The sequence below is a fragment of the Rattus norvegicus genome, chromosome 6, assembly GCF_021556685.1.
Source record: "Rattus norvegicus strain SHRSP/BbbUtx chromosome 6, alternate assembly SHRSP_T2T, whole genome shotgun sequence".
In the NCBI taxonomy this organism is placed as follows: domain Eukaryota; kingdom Metazoa; phylum Chordata; class Mammalia; order Rodentia; family Muridae; genus Rattus; species Rattus norvegicus.
In genome coordinates this window covers 83,547,762-83,570,247 of record NC_141539.1, presented here as the reverse complement: position 1 = coordinate 83,570,247, position 22,486 = coordinate 83,547,762, and the positions used below count along the sequence as shown (strand labels likewise).

Below are 22,486 nucleotides of genomic sequence, written 5' to 3'. Positions count from 1 at the left end.
GAGACCCCTTATGCACAACAATGCCAAGCAACCAGAGCTTCCAGGGACTTAGCCACTACCTAAAGACTATACATGGACTGACCCTGGACTCTGACCTCATAGGTAGCAATGAATATCCTAGTAAGAGCACCAGTGGAAGGGGAAGCCCTGGGTCCTGCTAAGACTGAACCCCCAGTGAACTAGATTGTTGTGGGGAGGGCGGCAATGGGGGGAGGATGGGGAGGGGAACACGCATTAAGAAGGGGAGGGGGAGGGATTAGGGGGATGTTTGCCCGGAAACCGGGAAAGGGAATAACACTCGAAATGTAAATAAGAAATACTCAAGTTAATTAAAAAAAAAAAACTTTCAACCCAAAATGTATCCTGTCTACAAGACATGCAGGCATGGGGAATAGAGCAGAGCCTGAGGGAATGGTCATTCAATAACTGGCCTGATTTGAGACCAATCCTATAGGCAAGCACCAATCCCCAACACTATTAAGGATACTTTGCTATGCTTACAGACAGGAGCAAGTTTTTCTCTGAGAGGCTCCAACCCCTCGGCTGACTCAGATACAGGCATCCACAGCCAAATAGTTGATGGAGCCTGGGGACTCTTATGGAAGAAGAAGAAGAAGAAGAAGAAGAAGAAGAAGAAGAAGAAGAAGAAGAAGAAGAAGAAGAAGAAGAAGAAGAAGAAGAAGAAGAAGAAGAAGAAGAAGAAGAAGAAGAAGAAGAAGAAGAAGAAGAAGAAGGAAGAAGAAGGAGAAGAAGAAGGAGAAGAAGAAGAAGAAGAAGAAGAAGAAGAAGAAGAAGAAGAAGAAGAAGAAGAAGAAGAGAAGAAGAAGAAGAAAAAGAGAAGAAGAAGAAGAAGAAGAAGAAGAAGAAGAAGAAGAAGAAGAAGAAGAAGAAGAAGAAGGAAGAAGAAGAAGGAGAAGAAGAAGGAGAAGAAGAAGAAGAAGAAGAAGAAGAAGAAGAAGAAGAAGAAGAAGAAGAAGAAGAAGAAGAAGAAAAAGAGAAGAAGAAGAAGAAGAAGAAGAAGAAGAAGAAGAAGAAGAAGAAGAAGAAGAAGAAGAAGAAGAAGAAGAAGAAGAAGAAGAAGAAGAAGAAGAAGAAGAAGAAGAAGAAGAATTATTGCAGGCACTGAAAGGGATAGGAACTCCACAGGAAGACTAGCAGAATCAGTTAACCTGAACCTTTGGGGGTTCTCAGAGTCTGAACTACCAACCAAGAACCATACTCGGGCTGAACCTACGCCTCCACACACATATGTAGCAGACATAAAATTTGGTCTTCATGTGGGTTCTGATCAACTGGAAAGGGGATTATCCCTAAAGTTGTTGCTTATGCCTGCAATATGTCCTTCTAGGTGGGCTGCCTTGTCTGGTCTCAATGGGAGAGGAAGTGTCTAGCCTCTCAGAACTTTCAAGTGCTCCTGGGAGGAGAGTGCATACCCAGGGGGACCCACATGCTCAGAGGAGAAGGGAACTGGGGGGGGGTAAGGATTATGGGAGGGGTGACTGGGAGCAGGTGACTCCAAGGGGGCAGTGTCTAAGGGTTTTACTGCTGTGAGTAGACACCATGACCAAGGCAAGTCTTATAAAGGACAACTTTTAATTGGGTCTGGCTTATAGGTTCAGATGTTCAGTCCATATAATCAAGACAGGAGCATGGAAGTATCCAGATAGGCATGGTACAGAAGGAGCTAAGAGTTCTGCATCTTCATCAGAAGGCTGCTAGTACAAGGGTCTTACAGCACACTCCCATAATGACACACCTATTCCAATAAGGCTAAACTTCCTAATAGTGCCATTCCCTGGGCCAGGTATATACAAACTATCACATTCCACTCGCTGACCCCCATAGGCTTGTATAAACACATGAGTCTTTGGGGGCAATACCTACACATAGCATAATGCCAAACACATTTAGTCCAACTTCCAAAGTCTGCATAGTCTATAGAAGTCTCAATAATGTCCAAAGTCCAAAGTTCAAAGTCTCTTCTGACACTCATCGAATCACTTAACTATAATTCCCAAAGCAACACATGAAACCAACTGGGAAAACTCCAAACTCTGCATCTCTATGTGAGATGTTAAAGCAGTCTTTAGAGTTCCAATTCCTTTTCATCTTGTTGACTGCAACAAACTTCTTTCTCCTGGACTGTTTTTATTCCCTGTTAGCAGCTTTCCTCAACAGATATCCCATGACTCTGGCATCTCAAACATCTTGGAATCTCCAAGGCAACTTCAACTTCATATCTTCTTGTCTGGGATCTACACATGATTTTCTGGGTTTCTGCAAAGGGCTTTGGTCAGTTCTCTAGCTTTGCCTTCTGTAGCACTCTAGGCTCTGGTTGACACCATTCCACTGCTGTTGCTGTTCTTGGTGATCATCCCACTGGACTGGCATCTCCAATATGCTGGGGTCTTCCGCTGCAACTAGGCTTCACCAATAACCTCTCATTGGCACTCTTCATGGTACCAAGCCTCAAACTCTTTTCATGACTCCTTCAATCCTGGGCTGTCAACTGTACCTTCACCATTGGCCTTCCATGGCCTTTCATGGTGTCAAGCCTCAGCTGCTCTCCATGACCCCTTCATGCCTTCAAAATCAGTACCACCTTAAGTGACTCTGACACATTACCAAGTACAGCTGCAGCATGACATACAGCCTTGGGTACCTCTGGAACACAGCCTCCTTCTGCTTTCAGCAAACACTTTCCAGAAGACTTTATTTACCTCAGTGATTCAGGTCTCTTAACCACCGCTAATTTCATAACTCCAGCTAACCAGCATCAGTTGTCCCAGAGTCTCTTCCTCTCGACTACAGTTCAGATACACATGGCTGAGGCTTCCAAAGTTCTGCTGCTTGCTGGGACTGGAACATAGTACCCTTGTTCTATTACATCATCACCAACTTTAGGTTTTCTAACTCCGTCACTGCCTAGCTTGACTGTCCTGGAACTTGCTCTGTAGATTGACCTTGAACTCAGAGATCTGTATGGCTCTGTCTCCTAGGATTAAAGGTGTGTACCACCACACCTGGACTGAAGTTTTTCTTCACCTAGAACTTGCTCTATACCAGGCTGGATTTGAACTCAGAGATCTGCTTGCCTTTGCCCTCTGGGAATAAAGACTTGGACTACCATGCCTGGACTTAAACTTAGCTGGGTAGGATCTTGCCCCAAGATTACCACTCCCTTAATTCAATTTAATATCGGAGAGCACAGGATTCAGCTCCATTTCACTTTCTGGTATCCCTTTAATACTTGAATTGTATATTTTATATTTTTTTCCTTTCTCAGCTGGCTATGCTTGTTTTAAATGTTCTTCATGAGATTTAACCAGAAAACAAAGTCTCTGCTGGACTCTTTTGAGATTTCTTTTGTCAATGCAATTAATCTAAATCTCTTTACCTTAGACTCGGGTAGACTCTTCAGACAAGGGCAAATGTCAGCCTTCCAAATCCAAAGTCCCAAAATGCACATTCTTCCAAACAAAAGCATTGTCAGGTCTATCAATAATACCCCTCGTACCAACTTCTGTCTTAGTTAGGGTTTTACTGCTATGGACAAGTACCATGACCAAAGCAAGTCTTATAAAGGACAATATTTAACTGGGGCTTACTTACAAGTTTAGAGGTTCAGTCCGTATCATCAAGGTGGGAGCATGGCAGTATCCTGGTAGGCAAGGTGCAGGAGGAGCTGAGAGTTCTATATCTTCATAGGAAGGCTGCTAATACAAGGGTCTTAAAGCCCACTCCCACAATGACACACCTAATCCAACAAGACTACATACACTTCCTAATAGTGCCATTCCCTGGGCCAAGCATATACAAACCATCACAGGCAGTGTGCAGGATGTAAAATGAATAAGTAAAAAAAATTAATTTTAAAAATCCAAAAATCAGTCTGACCAAAAGTAACTTAGAGGCGGAAGGATGTATATGGCTTATGATACCATGTCCTTCAGTACAAAAAGTCAGGAAGGGAACTTGAAACAGAAATCATAAAAGAAAGCTGCTTGCTGGCTCCATTTTTTTTTATTATTAACTTGAGTATTTCTTATATACATTTCGAGTGTTATTCCCTTTCCCGGTATCCGGGCAAACATCCCCCTCCCCCCCTCCCCTTCCTTATGGGTGTTCCCCTCCCAACCCTCCCCCCATTGCCGCCCTCCCCCCACCAGTCTAGTTCACTGGAGGTTCAGTCTTAGCAGGACCCAGGGCTTCTCCTTCCACTGGTGCTCTTACTAGGATATTCATTGCTACCTATGAGGTCAGAGTCCAGTGTCAGTCCATGTATAGTCTTTAGGTAGTGGCTTAGTCCCTGGAAGCTCTGGTTGCTTAGCATTGTTGTACATATGGGGTCTCGAGCCCCTTCAAGCTCTTCCAGTTGAAAGACCCCAGCTTAGCAGCAGTAACGCCATTTTGCAAGGCTGTACTTAAGATGACTGGTTCAGAGAAAGGTTAGAACACTGAGTACACAGCGGCTGCCAAGCAAGATGTGTTTGGTTGAAGGCCTGGCAACAGGACGACTGCAGTTGAGCACCTGACAATGAGAAAAGCCCCGGGAGAGGTCCCACACCCTGGTGGGGGGCCGAGTCAGCCATTATGTTCCAAGAAGGTAGCTAGGAAACTTGCCCCGGGCTGAACCCTTGGGGGGCCGAGTCAGCCGTTATGTTCCAGAAAGGTAGCTAAGAAACTTGCCCCCGGGCTGAACCCTTGGGGGGCCGAGTCAGTCCTTATGTTTCAGGAAGGTAGCTAGGAAACTTGCCCCCGGGCTGAACCCTTGCCACATTAGAATCCACCAATTATATCCCTGTAACCATGCATCTGCTTCTGTATGCTTGCTTCTGCTCCCCAAAATCCTATAAAAGCCCATCCTTGGTTCCGTGGGACGCGCCAGTCCCCCGAGTGACTGAAGCGCCCGCAGGTGCCTGTGCCTGTGTATCCCGACAATAAACCAAATCCTCTTGCTGATTGCATCCTGTGGTGTCTTGGTCTGGTCTTTAAAGTTGGAGGGTCTCCATCCCGAGGGAAAGTTCTCCCTGAGAGCTTTTCACAGTTCTTTCTCTGATTCCTTCAACGGGGGACCTATTCTCAGTTCAGTGGTTTCCTGCTGGCATTCGCCTCTGTATTTGCTGTATTCTGGCGGTGTCTCTCAGGAGCGATCTACATCTGGCTCCTGTTGGTCTGCACTTCTTTGCTTCATCCATCTTGTCTAATTGGGTGGCTGTATATGTATGGGCCACATGTGGGGCAGGCTCTGAATGGGTGTTCCTTCAGTCTCTGTTTTAATCTTTGCCTCTCTCTTCCCTGCCAAGGGTATTCTTGTTCCCCTTTTAAAGAAGGAGTGAAGCATTCACATTTTGATCATCCGTCTTGAGTTTCATTTGTTCTAGGTATCTAGGGTAATTCAAGCATTTGGGCTAATAGCCACTTATCAATGAGTGCATACCATGTATGTCTTTCTGTGATTGGGTTAGCTCACTCAGGATGATATTTTCCAATTCCAACCATTTGCCTACGAATTTCATAAACTCGTTGTTTTTGATAGCTGAGTAATATTCCATTGTGTAGATGTACCACATTTTCTGTATCCATTCCTCTGTTGAAGGGCATCTGGGTTCTTTCCAGCTTCTGGCTATTATAAATAAGGCTGCAATGAACATAGTGGAGCACGTGTCTTTTTTATATGTTGGGGCATCTTTTGGGTATATGCCCAAGAGAGGTATAGCTGGATCCTCAGGCAGTTCAATGTCCAATTTTCTGAGGAACCTCCAGACTGATTTCCAGAATGGTTGTACCAGTTTGCAATCCCACCAACAATGGAGGAGTGTTCCTCTTTCTCCACATCCTCGCCAGCATCTGTTGTCCCCTGAGTTTTTGATCATAGCCATTCTCACTGGTGTGAGGTGAAATCTCAGGGTTGTTTTGATTTGCATTTCCCTTATGACTAAAGATGTTGAACATTTCTTTAGGTGTTTCTCAGCCATTTGGCATTCCTCAGCTGTGAATTCTTTGTTTAGCTCTGAACCCCATTTTTTAATAGGGTTATTTGTTTCCCTGCGGTCTAACTTCTTGAGTTCTTTGTATATTTTGGATATAAGGCCTCTATCTGTTGTAGGATTGGTAAAGATCTTTTCCCAATCTGTTGGTTTCCGTTTTGTCCTAACCACAGTGTCCTTTGCCTTACAGAAGCTTTGCAGTTTTAGAGATCCCATTTGTCGATTCTTGATCTTAGAGCATAAGCCATTGGTGTTTTGTTCAGGAAATTTTTTCCAGTGCCCATGTGTTCCAGATGCTTCCCTAGTTTTTCTTCTATTAGTTTGAGTGTGTCTGGTTTGATGTGGAGGTCCTTGATCCACTTGGACTTATTGCTGGCTCCATTTAAGACTCATTCTCAGGCTTAAACTCAGCCAGCTTTCTTTTTGTTCTTCTTCTTCTCTCATAAATTATATCCTGGTGGCAGTTTCTTTCCTCTACCTGCCCTACCCCATACACTCCTCCTTTTTTCTTCAGAAAAAGGCAGGCTTCCCAGGGACATTAACAAAACATGGCATATCAAGTTGCAGTAAGCCTAGATACCTCCCCTCATATCAAGGCTGGAGGAGACAACCCAGTAGGAGGTAAAGTGTTCCAAAAGCAGGCAAACGAATCAAAGAGAGCCCCTGCTTCCTCTGTTAGGAGTCCCACCAGAAGATCAAGGTACACAGCCATAACATATATTCACTGGGGCTTGATCATACTTATGCAGACTCCCTGATTCTCCCTTCAGTCTCTATGGGTACCTGTGAGTACAGATTATTTGATTCTGTGGGTTTTCTTGTGGTGTCCTTGACCCCTCTGGTTTTACCATCCTTCTTCTCCATCTTCAGCAGATTCCCCGAGCTCCACCTGATATTTGGCTGTGGGTTTCTACATCTGTCAGTTGCTAGATGAAGCCTCTCTAATGACAAATGGGCTAGGCATCAATCTATGAATAAAGCAGAATATCATTGGGAATCATTTCACTTTCATTGACTTTTTTCCGACTTGGGTTTGATTCAATCATGGGTCTCTGGGCTATTCAGCATCTTGGTCCTGCCCCTCCAAGCAGTGTCAGGGATAGGCCCCCTCTCATGGCATGGGTCTGAAGCTGAACCAGTCATTGATTGACCACTTCCACAATTTCTGTGCTAACTTTACCACAGCACATTTTATAGGCAGGACAAATTGTAGGTTGAAGGTTTTGTGGTTGGGTTAGTGTCCGAATCCCTCCAATGGAAGTCTTCCATGGTTATAGGAGATGACTGCTTCAGACTCTGTGCCCCCCCCCCATTGATAGGAGTCTTAGCTAGGGTCACCCTCATAGATTTATGGCAATTTCCATTGCCCTAGGTTTCTACCTTACCCCAGAAATGCACCCACCATTCCAGTAATGTCTCCCAGTGCTTTCTTCATCTACCTTCCACCTCTCTGATCCCTTCTGTTCTCATCCCCACATATCCCCAATCCACCTGCAATATCTGTTTTATTTCCCCTTCCCAGGAAGATTCATGTGTCCTCCCCCTTGAGCCTTCCTTGTTACTTAGCCTCTCTGGGTCCATAAATTGTTGCATGACTATCTTTTACTTTATGACTAATTTTCACTTGTAAGTGAGTGCATACAATGTTTGTCTTTTTGAGTCTGGGTTACCTTACTCAGCATGTTTTTTCCAGTTCTATCCATTTGCCTGAAAATTCCATGATGTTACCTTTTAACCGCTGAGTAACACTCTGTCCTATAATTATAACACATTTTCTTTATCCATTCTTTATTTGAAGGACATCTAGATTGTTTCCAGTGCCTGGCTATTACAACAAGCTGCCATGAACATAGTTAAGGAAGTGTCCTTGTGGTGGGATGGAGCATCCTTTGGGTATATGCCCAGAGTTATGTTCAACTAGATTTCTTACACAGCTTAAGGCTGCTTACTGAGGAATGGTGCTGCCCACAATGGACTGGGCCTACCCATGTCAATCATCAATCAAGATAATGTCCTTACAGGCATGCCCACAGGTCAATTTGATCTAGCAAATTCTTCAGTTGAGGTTTCCTGTTCCCATATAACTCTGTATATGTTAAGATGAAACGAAAAACTAACCAAATGGGTGCATTTGCACAGTGGAATTTTATTCAGCCACAAGAATAAGTGAAATCAGAACATTTGCAAGGCAATAGATGGAGCTAGAATTATAGTAACCAAGTAACTTTCATTGATGAGTCACATATTGTCTCACACACAAGCCCATAAGTTCCCTGGTGAAAGCTGCATCTAAGACTCAGGACTATACAGTGTACAAGAAGTGTCAGACAAAGACTAGAAAGATGGTGGTAGAAGAAAGGCTCAACAGAACATCTCAACAGCCAGATGTCATTTTACTTAAATCAACTGCAGCCTTATCCACTCTTCAAATGATATTAGAAACAGAGTAAAGGCCACTGCTTTGAGCTCTCACTAGCCATAAGAGTGAAGATTAGACAGTACTTCAGATTTTCTCTGTGCTCAGTTTTAATGCATTAGTCCAAGCCTTCTTCCTACTTTTCTTATTTGTCAAATGGATTCACACAGAGGACGACAGTGCAGGTTCTGGAGTCAGGCAAATCTAGATCTGTGTTTCCTCCCTGATAACTGTGGAGCACAGGAAAGTTACCTAAGCCCTCCTAGGTCTGTTTTCTTACCTTAAAATAGGGCCGATAATTGTATCCATATTGTTGGTTTCTCTAAAAATAGAACAGATAACGGACATAAAGCACTTGGTGTGGCACATGGCAGACACCTGAGTTAAGATGAGCTATGTTTGTTTTATAGAAAGTAAATGTAAAGAACTGGGTCTTTAACATTGAGAGACCCAATGACAGTGATCCAGATGGTTGGGGCAACAATTCTTCTATCATGCTGTATGAAATATACTTATTCCGTGTGTACTCTGGAATTTTGTAGGAAGCAGGATCTACCACAACAGTAACAAAGAGACAAAGAGTTAATTTGAGACGTCATTTGAATTTGAGTGGACAAAAAGAAAACTGTTCAATCACCTAAAGTCATCTGATCTCACTAATCTGCTTGTAAATTAATCATAGCCAATTAATCATCAACTAAGAATGTGCTGTATACTTTGGTTGATGCTAAATGATGAGGGGATAATCTAAACTCCAGTGTGTCACTCTGCAGACAAGTTTATTCGCCTGTCAGTCAGAAATTGATCACAAAGCTCTGAAGATTCTCATTCAGTCCAGAGAAGCAGACACCAAATGAATTTGGAAGTCTCACCCCCCAAAAAAAAACAAAACGACAATTTGCCTAGGCAGCATGTTACATTAGTATAGCTAATTTGGAAATGATCAGTTTACAATTTCAATGTTAATTTTTCTTTAACAAATTATAAAATCCAAATGGCTTTTCAAACTTCTGATTGAAAGACTTTTTTTCTTATTTACAAAAGTGACTTATTTAACACTTAAGGAAGTTAGTTCTTCATTTTCTTTTCAATCACATCATTGCTGAAATAAAGCCCTACAGGAGAGCATGGCCTTGAAAAACAAAAGTGATGGAAACCCAAGAGCAGGTGTTCCCTACTCTGCTCACGTTCCAGTCCAGTCCTGCTACTTCCAGAGTTCAGACACCCACAGAATCTTAACAGAGTTTTAAAAGACACCAGTAAATTTTCTTTCATTTTTTCCTTCATTTATTTACTTATTCACTTTACATTGGGATTGAAGCCCCTCCCGTCCTCCCAGTCCAGCCTCACACACTCCCTCTACCCACTCCCCATTTCCCCTCTCCTCTGAGAAGGAAAGATTTTCCACCATGGGTACCAACCCACCCTGGCACATCAAGTCGCAACAGGACTAGGCACAACCTCTCCCACTGAGTCCACACAAGGCAGTCTAGCTAGGGGAAGGGTATTAAAAGTCATCTCCTGCTCTACTTGTGAGGAGACCCACCTGGCTACCATGCTGCTCATTTGCTAAATAAATGTAAGGGACATGGGTTCGGCCCATACATGCTCTTTGGTTGGTGGTTCAATCTCTGTGAGCCCCAGGTTAGTTGACACTGTAGATTTTCTTGTGGCGTCCTTGACCCCTCCAACTCCCTCGATCTTTCTTCCCAGTCAAGTTCCACCTAATGTTTGACTGTGGATCTTTGCATTTGTTTCCATCAGTGTTGGATGAAGTCTCTCAGAGGACACTTATGCTAGCACACTGGGGTATCATTAACAGTGTCAGGGGTTGGGTCACTCCATGGTGTGAGTCTCTAGTTGGCTAGTCCTTGGTTGGTGTGGTCCTCGGGTTCATTATGGGTCCTGGGTTCTGCCTCTCTTCATCAGCGGTATATCAGTAGGACAAGGAGTCCCCAGCCTGCTTGTGCCATCACCTGAATTATTGACCTTAGCCATTCAGATGAGTGTAAGACAGAACCTCAGAGTCGTTTCCTGTGGTTTGTATCTCCCTGGTAACTAAGGATGATGAACATTTCTTTAAGTGCTTCACCGACATTAGAGATTCTTTGGTTGAGAGTTCTCAGTCTAGCTCTGTACTCCATTTCTTAATTGGGTTATTTAGTTTATTGGTGTCTAATTTCTTGAGTTCTTTATATATTTGGGGTATTAGCCTTCTGTCTGATGTAGGGTTGGTGAAACTCTTTTCCCAATCTGTGGGTTGCCGTTTTGATCTATTTATGGTGTTCTTTGCCTTACAGAAGCTTTTCAGTTTCATAAGGTCTCATTTATTGATTGTCGATGTTAGATAGCAGGAAGCTTTGTAAACAACATTTAAAAAGACTTGCAACTGAGTCATAGAGTCTCTCCCTGCTCTCCTCACAGTCCTGCTTCCACTTCCATATACTTGGAACCGTGGGCTTGGATTGGAAGTCCAGTCTTCCCATCTCCTCTGCCCATCCATACACTGATCAGCTCTTCATTAACCAATCAGAGATAACTGGGGAGCATTCTTTATACATCATTGATACAGGAGATGGGTCAATGATCATTACAAGGCTCTCCTTCCTGCATTTCTAAGGCAGTAATTGACATTTCACTTCTGAAACAGTAACTGCCATTTCACTATCCTGAAAATGTTAGGAACTCGGTTCTAGAATTTTCTTATAGCTATCTTTTCCCCAAAAACTTTTCTATGTTTACTTTTAACTTTAGAAAATGCTTTGAGTCTACTAGGTCATAGTCATTTCGACAGATTTAAAGACATTTTATCCAAAAGACTCCTGGCTAGCTGTATCTACTTTATCTCCATGGAATAAACAACTGTAAAGATAACTGAGACTTGAATTTCTTTATAGCCCTAAAGAAAAGAAGCATCTAGATGTCAGGTTCCAGTGGCAAGGTGGAAAATGAAGAGGCTGGGACTGCAGAGACTGTGACTGGAGGGGAGCCGTGCAGAGGAGAGTCAGAGGGTCAAAGTCAAGAGTGTTTCCCATTCGACAAGCCAAGGTTGATTGGAAAATGGGAGCAAAAATGTCCTGCACAAAAAGGGATGCTAAAAAGGGAAATAACCAGAAGAACAGCATATCAGAGCTTATAAACCTTAAACTAAACCTGAAAGGTGAAATCTTGCACTATGTGAACAGACATTTCACAAAGCTTAGATGTGCTGCTAAAAATACAGTCAGACTCAAGGCTTACCCCAGTCAAAATGGTACAGAAAAGAAAGCCTTGAGTGTCTTCTACTCCCTGTGCCTCCTGTCTTAGCTTTCTCTTGGTTCTCCACTACTCTCAAGTCTGGGGACTTACCCAGCAACACTGTTTTCCTTACAAAACTTCTAAAAGCACAAGTTTAAGAGTTAACCTGGGTGTGAAAGTCAATAGTCAACAATGTGAGAGTGAATCCTTTCCACCAGAAAGTGAGAAAGAACACCATTGCCGGGTCCTGGCAGGAGAAGCTGTTGTAGAAATTAGAGGTGATGCTATGCTTTATTTTTTATGATAAATATAAGGTTTTTTCTTTTTTATTATTACCTTTAACCTTTTTTTTAACAGTCTAGTCATTATCCACCTTCCGACAGTTCCTTATCCCATTTCTCCTCCCCCATGTCCAAGAGGATGTCCCCACCCCCCAACCCTCACACCCCACCAGACCTCCCCATTCTCTGGAGCCTCAAGTCTCCCAAGGGCTAGGTGCATCTTCTCTCACTGAGGCCAGAACAGGCAGTCCTCTGCTGTGTATGTGTCGGGAGCCTCTAACAAGTTAGCATGTGCTGCCTGGTTGTTGGCTCAGTGTCTGAGAGATCTCAGGGGTCCAAGTTAGTTGAAACTTCTGGTCTTCCTATGGGGTCGCCCTCCTCCTTAGTTTCTTCCAACCTTTCACTAATTCAACCGCAGGGGTTCCCAAGCTTCTGTACATTGGTTGGGTGTAAGTATCTGCATCTGACTCTTTCAGCTGCTTGTTGGGCCTCTCAGAAGGCAGCCATGCTAGGCTCCTGTCTCTAAGTACATAATAGCATCAGTAATAGTGTCAGACCCTGAGATTAGTCCACTTTGGGCCAGTCACTGAACCTTCCTCAATCTCTTCTCCATTTTTGTCCCTGCAGTTGTTTTAGACAGGGGCAATTCTGAGTCAGAGCTTTTGACTGTGGGATGACAACCCCCATCCCTCCACATGATGCCCTGTCTTTCTACTGGAGGTGGACTCTACAAGCTCCACTCTCCCCACTCTAGGGCATTTCATCTAAGGTCCTTTGAGTCTTGAGATTCTTTTGCCTCCCAGGTTTCTGGTACATTCTAGAGGGTCACCCCACCTCCCACCTTCCATGGCTGCATATTTCCTTTCATTCTGATGGCCCTCAGGGCTTTACTCCTGCCCCCACCCCCAATACCTGATCCTGTTCTCCTTTCCCCCTGTCCCTTCCCCTCTCCTCTCCCACCCAGTTCCCTCCCTCTGCCTTCTGGTTTCTTCTCCCTCCTTAGTGGGATGCTTTAAATACCCACTATAGACCCTGTCTTACAATCAATACCAGGAAATTACTTCTTTTCCTCCCCATGTCCAGGAAAGGAATTTCCTGAAGGCGGGAACAGCATGACGGAAGATCAGCTGTGTGTCACTCCCAGTGGGCCTGAATAACACTGGTGTTTTAATCTGTCATCATACCATAAAAGAAAATAGAAACATCATGCTTTAAGTGCAAAAGAAAAAATAGAATCTGGGAAGGGAAAGCAAGTGATAGGAAGATTGCATGTGAAGGTACTCACGGGTGGGTGTTCTCTAGAAAATTCCATAATAAGTCTTTCACTAGCACATAGGACACAAATTCACACTTGAAACTTGAAAGTTGGAAAGTGTTCACTTAAAGAAGGTTTCCACTCCTAAAGATCAAAAATTGAAGCTAAGGGAAGTTCTTTCATAAAGCAATTCTAAGGCATGCAGGTTTACTTGATAACTGATAAAAGCCATTCTGTTCTGATGTAGAAGATATTATATGGGTGGGGAAGATAGGGCTGTCTTTGCAGGAAATTTGATAACTGAAATACAAGTCTCAAAACCAGCCTGATTGCAGGGTCCTAAGAATGAGGTCTGATAGCACTGGTGATTTTGCAATGTCTTCCCTGCTGGAAATATATGATGAATCATAAAGAAAACAGTGCCTGTGGGAGTGGAGATAGAAAAGGAAACTTGATTTATACTGTATCCTCATTTATATGGATGGATTTGTTCAGTTAGTCACAGCTAATCTATGACTATAGGGTTATGCTATAAATTTCCATTGAAATGAAACATTGTAATTATCCACGATATTCGTGTATATTTTTTTAAAACCCCAAGTTTTGCTTACATTAACCCCAGACAGGTTCTCGGTGCTCAGTCACGGTAAGGGGGAGTGCATTAACTCCCACTGTTGGGGAGAGGTTGTTGTTGTTCTAGGGACTTCAAGTATTCCTGATTACTTATCAACTATGTCTGACATATTTACGAATCTTCTGAAACTTAGAGTTACTTCTTCTACAATATTATTGTATTAGAAAATAATAGCACCACCTTTGGAAGAAATGTAAGTCCCAAACTGATATGTCCTACAAGTAGGCTAGGTTCAGTGCAATTCTAAGCCCAAATAGACCAAGGCTGTCTGATTAGTAAAACCTCACACAACTTCATTCCCTGTCCCACTAAAAGACTCTTGTTTGATTGCATTATAACTGTTGATGTCGTTATCTATTAGGCCAACACACATAATCTAGTGTCCTTGCCAGACAGGAAGTTGAAAGGCTAGGAGAGAAAGAACTCAGAGGTTGTATCAGACAACCTCTTGTTGCAGTCCTGTAAGAAATCTAGAAGTGGGCAGTTCTATTTTGACAGCACTAGCTTGATCTTTCTGAACTGCTTCTCCAATTCCATGAGCTACCTGCCTCTCCTTCTCTGTGAATTTCTCTAGAACTTCTTGTTCTTGTCCTCAGTTGAAATGTGCCTTCAGGAGAATGCATAGTGTCAGCTAAGTGCATCAGGACCAAATATGATCATTCTTAAGTGGATGTGTCCTAATGCTAGATGGGCTGAACTGTACTGTTCTCTTATGTGGATGGTATTTTTAATCTTTAACAGCATGTCTAAGAAAGGTAATGGAGTGTTGGGCAGGAGGTTTGCATCAGTTTGCTTAAAATATACAAATATTTGGATTGCCTGTTTTCTTGAATTTAAGTCTACACTTGAAAACCCCTCTTCTGTTCTCCTAACTAGTCCGTAATGTATCATACTGAAGGCTGCTCCAATGTAATGTTTCTAAATAAATGTGCTCCTTGTATCAAAGGAGAGAACATATGGAGCCCTGGGACCAGAAGGTGTGGTCTTGAAGAATAATGCTCAGGATGATGCTGAGTTCTGAGCGACGTTGTTTTCTCCTCTTGTACCATGAAACTCAGTTTAATCCAGAAGACAGATGGAAATGGGAAACTATGGTGAAAGTCTTATATGTGCAAGGCAATAGTAATGGCATGACACTAATCTATAAAATCAGTACCCTTCTTTGATGAATGGCACATAAATAATGAATGCCACATAGATATTTTCATGCACTATATGTCCATCCTTTATTGTTTCAGGGTCACTTCGATGCTGAAGCATTTTAAAAATGAAGCTGTCCTATACAATATAGACTCACACAGAGAAAGGGGCATCTCTAAAATTCATCATTCACCCCAGAGAAAAGCCTTCTTAACTGGGCATCCTGTGAATACACAACTTAATATTTCACTTTGATTTACAGTCAAGGATTCTGAACGAAGAGGAATATAATTTATACAAAGTCACCTTCATGCAAATGGCAATTTTCAAAGAAAGTGCCAATGCTTGCTTCCCAGTCATAGTTCCTTCATTTTTCATGAGAAAAGTTAACAATAAGTGATAAATGAACTCTTGAGAGATATAGCTTCATTTTTAATTGTTTTTTGAGATTTTTATGATTCTGATCACTGTGAAACTATACCCCAAAGTTATTTTAGTCTACATTATCCATGCATATGGACTGGTACCATATGACTTTCCAGTCCTTTCAAATTAAATGGTGATTATTATAAGAATTTAACTAATGATGAAAGGACATCTAAATATATTTAAAAAGTAGTTGCTAAGGATATATTTTAATTGCTTTAAATTTATTTTATTTATATGTATATATAGCACACAAACACGTGCATGCACCAGTGGAAGCCAGAAGAGAGTATCATAGGCCCTGGAGTTGGACTTACAGGTGGTTGTAGGCTGCCAGTTGTAGATACTGGGAACCAAAGGCTACTCTACTGAAAGACCGGGGAGTGTTGTCAACTGCTGAGCTATCAGTCTAACTCCATGGTTTGATTTTTTTTTTTTGGTTCTTTTTTTCGGAGCTGGGGACCGAACCCAGGGCCTTGCGCGTCCTAGGTAAGCGCTCTACCACTGAACTAAATCCCCAGCCCCCATGGTTTGATTTTTTAACTAACTCATTTATACTGAAAATCTACATGTCATAGCATACAGTGCCTAAAGTCTTTGAAATAGCTTAATGTGAAGCTTCAAGAGTCTATATCTCAATGGCGAAATGCTTGCTTACCATACCCAGGAGCATGGTTGAATCTCAAAACTATGCTTTCCTGTACTCCTAAAAATCCAGAGTTGTTTGCTTGTTCCATTGTTTGTTTTTTAAAACAAGGTTTCTCTGGGTAGCTCTGGATGTTCTGGAAATCACTCTGTAGGCCAGGCTGGCCTCAAACCTCACAGGGATCTGCATGCTTCTGTCTCCCTTGTGCTAGGACTAAAGGCTTATGCCACCACCTAGGTAATTCAGGGTATTAAAATGTGTAAATTAGTGTTCAAAAGGGAATAAAGGGAATACTTATACTTTCAGGCTAAAACTTGTTTAATGGTTTCACTTCTTATATGGTGACAATTATCATCCAACCACTTAATCAGGGAACATCTATAATCTGCAAAGCTGGGAATCCAGGCTGGGTGAGGTAGTAGTGGGAATAGAACAGACTTTCGGAAGCATTGAATACGTCACTGATTTGTGTGCTCTAATGATAGACCTAATCTGATGATTGTCCTATCATTCTGGTGATAGGTTGTGATGGTTTATATATGCTCAGCCCAGGGAGTAGCACTATTACAAGGTGTGGCCCTGTGGGTGTGGGCTGTAAGACGCTCATCCTAGCTGCCTGGAAGCCAATATTCTACTAGCAGCCTTCAGATGAAGATGTAAAACTCTCAGCTCTGCTACACCATGCCTTCCTGAACTCTGCCGTGATGATATCTCCTTGATGATAATGGACTGAACCTCTGACCTGTAAGCCAACCCCAATTAAATGTTGTCCTTTATAAGATTTGCCTTGGTCATAGTGTCTGTTCTCAACAGTAAAACCCTAAGATGTATGTTTATTGCTGGTTTATCTAGCAACTTGTTTATATTGATATATGGTATGTTCTTCAATATTGAATTTGACTTTGTTAAAAGAATTGTTTTGATGATTAAAAAATGGCAAAGCACAAGGATACCAGATGATACAAGAAGCATCAGAGAACTATAAGCTCACTTCACAAATTCCCCTTAAACAGAAATAAGAAGCAATATGGCCCCTCCCTGAAAACCAGGAACCTAGGATCTAGTTTGAGAGAAACCATCAAGACTCTTATACACGCATGTACATGGACACACACACACACAAACACACACACATTAAAACATAGGGCTGGGAAGATAGATGGTCTAATGATTCAGAAGTCTAGATTCTGAACAAAGATGGATGTAATTTATACAAATAGGTCTCTTTCACAGGGTTTAATTTCCAGAACTCACACAAGTGGTCCACAACCACCTGAAATCCCAGCTTCAGTGGTCTGACATATTCATCTGGCCTCTACGGACACATTGCAAGCATGTTGTACACAGACACACATGCAGGCAAAACATGTGTATATATAAAATTCAAAAATATATACAGATCGAGTCTCAGTAGGGGACGTAATTCCTCTTCAAGGTATCCATTGTATCTTATTAGGAGACCATATGCACAATTATCATCTGCTTGGAATGGATAAGCTCTTAGGCATAATAGCTCTCTGAAAGTTAAAGACAGTTAAGATAGCAAGTTCCAGACTAGCCTGAGCTATATCATCATATATATACCTATATATCATAGGTTTGAGACCCTATCTCAAACCACAGAAACAAAAGTAAGCAAATAACAATAATAAATAAAATATTTAAGTATCAAGAAACAACATAGAATATGGATCCACTCTAAACAAGGACATGTAGAAAGAGCATATCCAAAATGTGCAAAAGGGTGATGTAAGTTTACCAATAACGGTAAGGCATGTTTAGTTTTAGGGCGGTGGGCTGTGAAAGGTACTCTGATTTCTGGTTGAGACCCTAAAAGGGAGGGCAGGAGCATTTCCAGTCTCCCAGGAGATCAGGCCCTTCTCACATAGCTACAACCCCCACAACTCCCTGTGGAGAGGTTTGAGACAAATCAGTCACACAGGGCAAGGCCCCAAGCCCCTCCTCCACGGGTGAGGATGTGACCACAGGTTACATAGGCTCAAGACAGTCTCCTGCTTGCTCAGCCCGGCCTGAGCAACCAAAGGAGCAGAACGAACAGCAGAGACAGGGAAAGCAGTTCCCCCCTCCCTACCTGAGTTCTCTGCCATGTGCCTGAACCTGCACACATAGCTGGGCCAGAGATCTCTGTGGAGAGCCCCCAGAGGGAAAACCCCACATTTGCTTATAACTGACATTCCTAAAAAATGGTGCTATTCAAACTAAAGAGAGCCCTCCACATGATAAACTCCTTGGTTTGGTTTTAGGAAAAGTAATTAGTCAAGAAAAATATAGCAACAAGAAAATTTTTTAAAAAGCTAAAAAAAAAAAAAAAGAGGTAAAGCCAAACTGAATGCTTAACATCTTTAAATTTTTAATATGTGTGCATGCCTGTGTGTGTGTGTGTGTGTGTGTGTGTGTGTAGATTTGTGCACTTGAGTGCAGTAGAGCAGAGGATGGCATTAGATTCTGGAGTTCTAGGTAACATGGGTGCAGGGAACCAAACTCTGACCTTCTGGGAGAGCAATATGCATTCTCGATTGCTGAGCTCCCTCCCTAGTTCCCATCCACTCACATTTTTTATAGACATCTTTCCTGTGACCATCAAAAAATAATTTAAGAAACCTTAATGTAACCTAGAGAATTAAGGGTATTACAAAATAGCCATAAAATGAACATTTTAATGCTACAAATAAACCTAGGTTCCAGAGGGCAAATGAACAACAACTGGTGAGGAACCTAGCGATCACATGGGGTGAGGAAAACTTCCAACAGCTCCTTGCTGGCAAGCAGCACAGCAAGGAAGCAAGTGGGTCTGAGACCTCAAAGCCTGAGGTCTTAACCACAGGATGCTGGTGCTGCTGCTACTCAGGGATATACGGGGCACTATGGCGTGAGACGGACAGAAAGGAATTTATAGTCTAGATCTCTGGAAAAGGAATCATTATTACTATATTTAAAAAATTAGGTGCTCGCTTCGGCAGCACATATACTAAAATTGGAACGATACAGAGAAGATTAGCATGGACCCTGCGCAAGGATGACACGCAAATTCGTGAAGCGTTCCATATTTTTAGCGGAAAAAGCTACTGGTCCAAAACATACAGGAAATCCAGGACTCAATGAGAAGATCAAACCTAAGGATAATAGGTATAGAAGAGAGTGAAGACTCCCAGCTCAAAGGACCAGTAAATATCTTCAACAAAATCATAGAAGAAAACTTCCCTAACCTAAAAAAAGAGATACCCATAGGCATACAAGAAGCCTACAGAACTCCAAATAGATTGGACCAGAAAAGAAACACCTCCCGTCACATAATTGTCAAAACACCAAACGCACAAAATAAAGAAAGAATATTAAAAGCAGTAAGGGAAAAAGGTCAAGTAACATATAAAGGCAGACCTATCAGAATCACACCAGACTTTTCACCAGAAACTATGAAGGCCAGAAGATCCTGGACTGATGTCATACAGACCCTAAGAGAACACAAGTGCCAGCCCAGGTTACTGTATCCTGCAAAACTCTCAATTAACATAGATGGAGAAACCAAGATATTCCATGACAAAACCAAATTTACACAATATCTTTCTACAAATCCAGCACTACAAAGGATAATAAAGGGTAAAGCCCAACATAAGGAGGCAAGCTATACCCTAGAAGAAGCAAGAAACTAATCGTCTTGGCAACAAAACAAAGAGAAGAAAAGCACACAAACATAACCTCCCATCCAAATATGAATATAACAGGAAGCAATAATCACTATTCCTTAATATCTCTCAACATCAATGGCCTCAACTCCCCAATAAAAAGTCATAGATTAACAAACTGGATACGCAACGAGGACCCTGCATTCTGCTGGCTACAGGAAACACACCTCAGAGACAAAGACAGACACTACCTCAGGGTGAAAGGCTGGAAAACAACTTTCCAAGCAAATGGTCAGAAGAAGCAAGCTGGAGTAGCCATTCTAATATCAAATAAAATCAATTTTCAACTAAAAGTCATCAAAAAAGATAAGGAAGGACACTTCATATTCATCAAAGGAAAAATCAACCAAGATGAACTCTCAATCCTAAATATCTATGCCCCAAATACAAGGGCACCTACATACGTAAAAGAAACCTTACTAAAGCTCAAAGCACACATTGCACCTCACACAATAATAGTGGGAGATTTCAACACCCCACTCTCATCAATGGACAGATCATGGAAACAGAAATTACAAAGAGACGTAGACAGACTAAGAGAAGTCATGAGCCAAATGGACTTAACAGATATTTATAGAACATTCTATCCTAAAGCAAAAGGATATACCTTCTTCTCAGCTCCTCATGGTACTTTCTCCAAAATTGACCATATAGTTGGTCAAAAAACGGGCCTCAACAGGTACAGAAAGATAGAAATAATCCCATGCGTGCTATCAGACCACCACGGCCTAAAACTGATCTTCAATAACAATAAGGGAAGAATGCCCACATATACGTGGAAATTGAACAATGCTCTACTCAATGATAACCTAGTCAAGGAAGAAATAAAGAAAGAAATTAAAAACTTTTTAGAATTTAATGAAAATGAAGGTACAACATACCCAAACTTATGGGACACAATGAAAGCTGTGCTAAGAGGAAAACTCATAGCGCTGAGTGCCTGCAGAAAGAAACAGGAAAGAGCATATGTGAGCAGCTTGACAGCACACCTAAAAGCTCTAGAGCAAAAAGAAGCAAATACACCCAGGAGGAGTAGAAGGCAGGAAATAATCAAAATCAGAGCTGAAATCAACCAAGTAGAAACAAAAAGGACCATAGAAAGAATCAACAGAACCAAAAGTTGGTTCTTTGAGAAAATCAACAAGATAGATAAACCCTTAGCCAGACTAACGAGAGGACCCAGAGAGTGTGTCCAAATTAACAAAATCAGAAATGAAAAGGGAGACATAACTACAGATTCGGAGGAAATTCAAAAAATCATCAGATCTTACTATAAAAGCCTATATTCAACAAAACTTGAAAATCTACAGGAAATGGACAATTTCCTAGACAAATATCAGGTACCGAAGTTAAATCAGGAACAGATAAGCCAGTTAAACAACCCCATATCTCCTAAGGAAATAGAAGCAGTCATTAAAGGTCTCCCAACCAAAAAGAGCCCAGGTCCAGACAGGTTTAGTGCAGAATTCTATCAAACCTTCATAGAAGACCTCATACCAATATTATCCAAACTATTCCACAAAATTGAAACAGATGGATCACTCCCGAATTCCTTCTATGAAGCCACAATTACTCTTATACCTAAACCACACAAAGACCCAACAAAGAAAGAGAACTTCAGACCAATTTCCCTTATGAATATCGACGCAAAAATACTCAATAAAATTCTGGCAAACCGAATCCAAGAGCACATCAAAACAATCATCCACCATGATCAAGTAGGCTTCATCCCAGGCATGCAGGGATGGTTTAATATACGGAAAACAATCAATGTGATCCATTATATAAACAAACTGAAAGAACAAAACCACATGATCATTTCATTAGATGCTGAGAAAGCATTTGACAAAATTCAACACCCCTTCATGATAAAAGTCCTGGAAAGAATAGGAATTCAAGGCCCATACCTAAACATAGTAAAAGCCATATACAGCAAACCAGTTGCTAACATTAAACTAAATGGAGAGAAACTTGAAGCAATCCCACTAAAATCAGGGACTAGACAAGGCTGCCCACTCTCTCCCTACTTATTCAATATAGTTCTTGAAGTTCTAGCCAGAGCAATCAGACAACAAAAGGAGATCAAGGGGATACACATCGGAAAAGAAGAAGTCAAAATATCACTATTTGCAGATGATATGATAGTATATTTAAATGATCCCAAAAGTTCCACCAGAGAACTACTAAAGCTGATAAACAACTTCAGCAAAGTGGCTGGGTATAAAATTAACTCAAATAAATCAGTTGCCTTCCTCTACACAAAAGAGAAACAAGCCGAGAAAGAAATTAGGGAAACGACACCCTTCATAATAGACCCAAATAATATACAGTACCTCGGTGTGACTTTAACCAAGCAAGTAAAAGATCTGTACAATAAGAACTTCAAGACACTGAGGAAAGAAATTGAAGAAGACCTCAGAAGATGGAAAGATCTCCCATGCTCATGGATTGGCAGGATTAATATAGTAAAAATGGCCATTTTACCAAAAGCGATCTACAGATTCAATGCAATCCCCATCAAAATACCAATCCAATTCTTCAAAGAGTTAGACAGAACAATTTGCAAATTCATCTGGAATAACAAAAAACCCAGGATAGCTAAAACTATCCTCAACAATAAAAGGACTTCAGGGGGAATCACTATCCCTGAACTCAAGCAGTATTACAGAGCAATAGTGATAAAAACTGCATGGTATTGGTACAGAGACAGACAGATAGACCAATGGAATAGAATTAAAGACCCAGAAATGAACCCAC

At 41.7% G+C, this 22,486-nt stretch overlaps 1 non-coding gene across 1 annotated transcript; it reads left to right on the top strand.

Annotated features, from left to right (window-relative positions):
- Positions 1–18,990: 18,990 nt before the first annotated feature.
- On the top strand, positions 18,991–19,097 carry LOC120093280 (U6 spliceosomal RNA). The gene has a single exon (XR_015623632.1). It is a non-coding gene; the product is annotated as a U6 spliceosomal RNA (small nuclear RNA).
- The last annotated feature ends 3,389 nt before the right edge of the window (positions 19,098–22,486 follow it).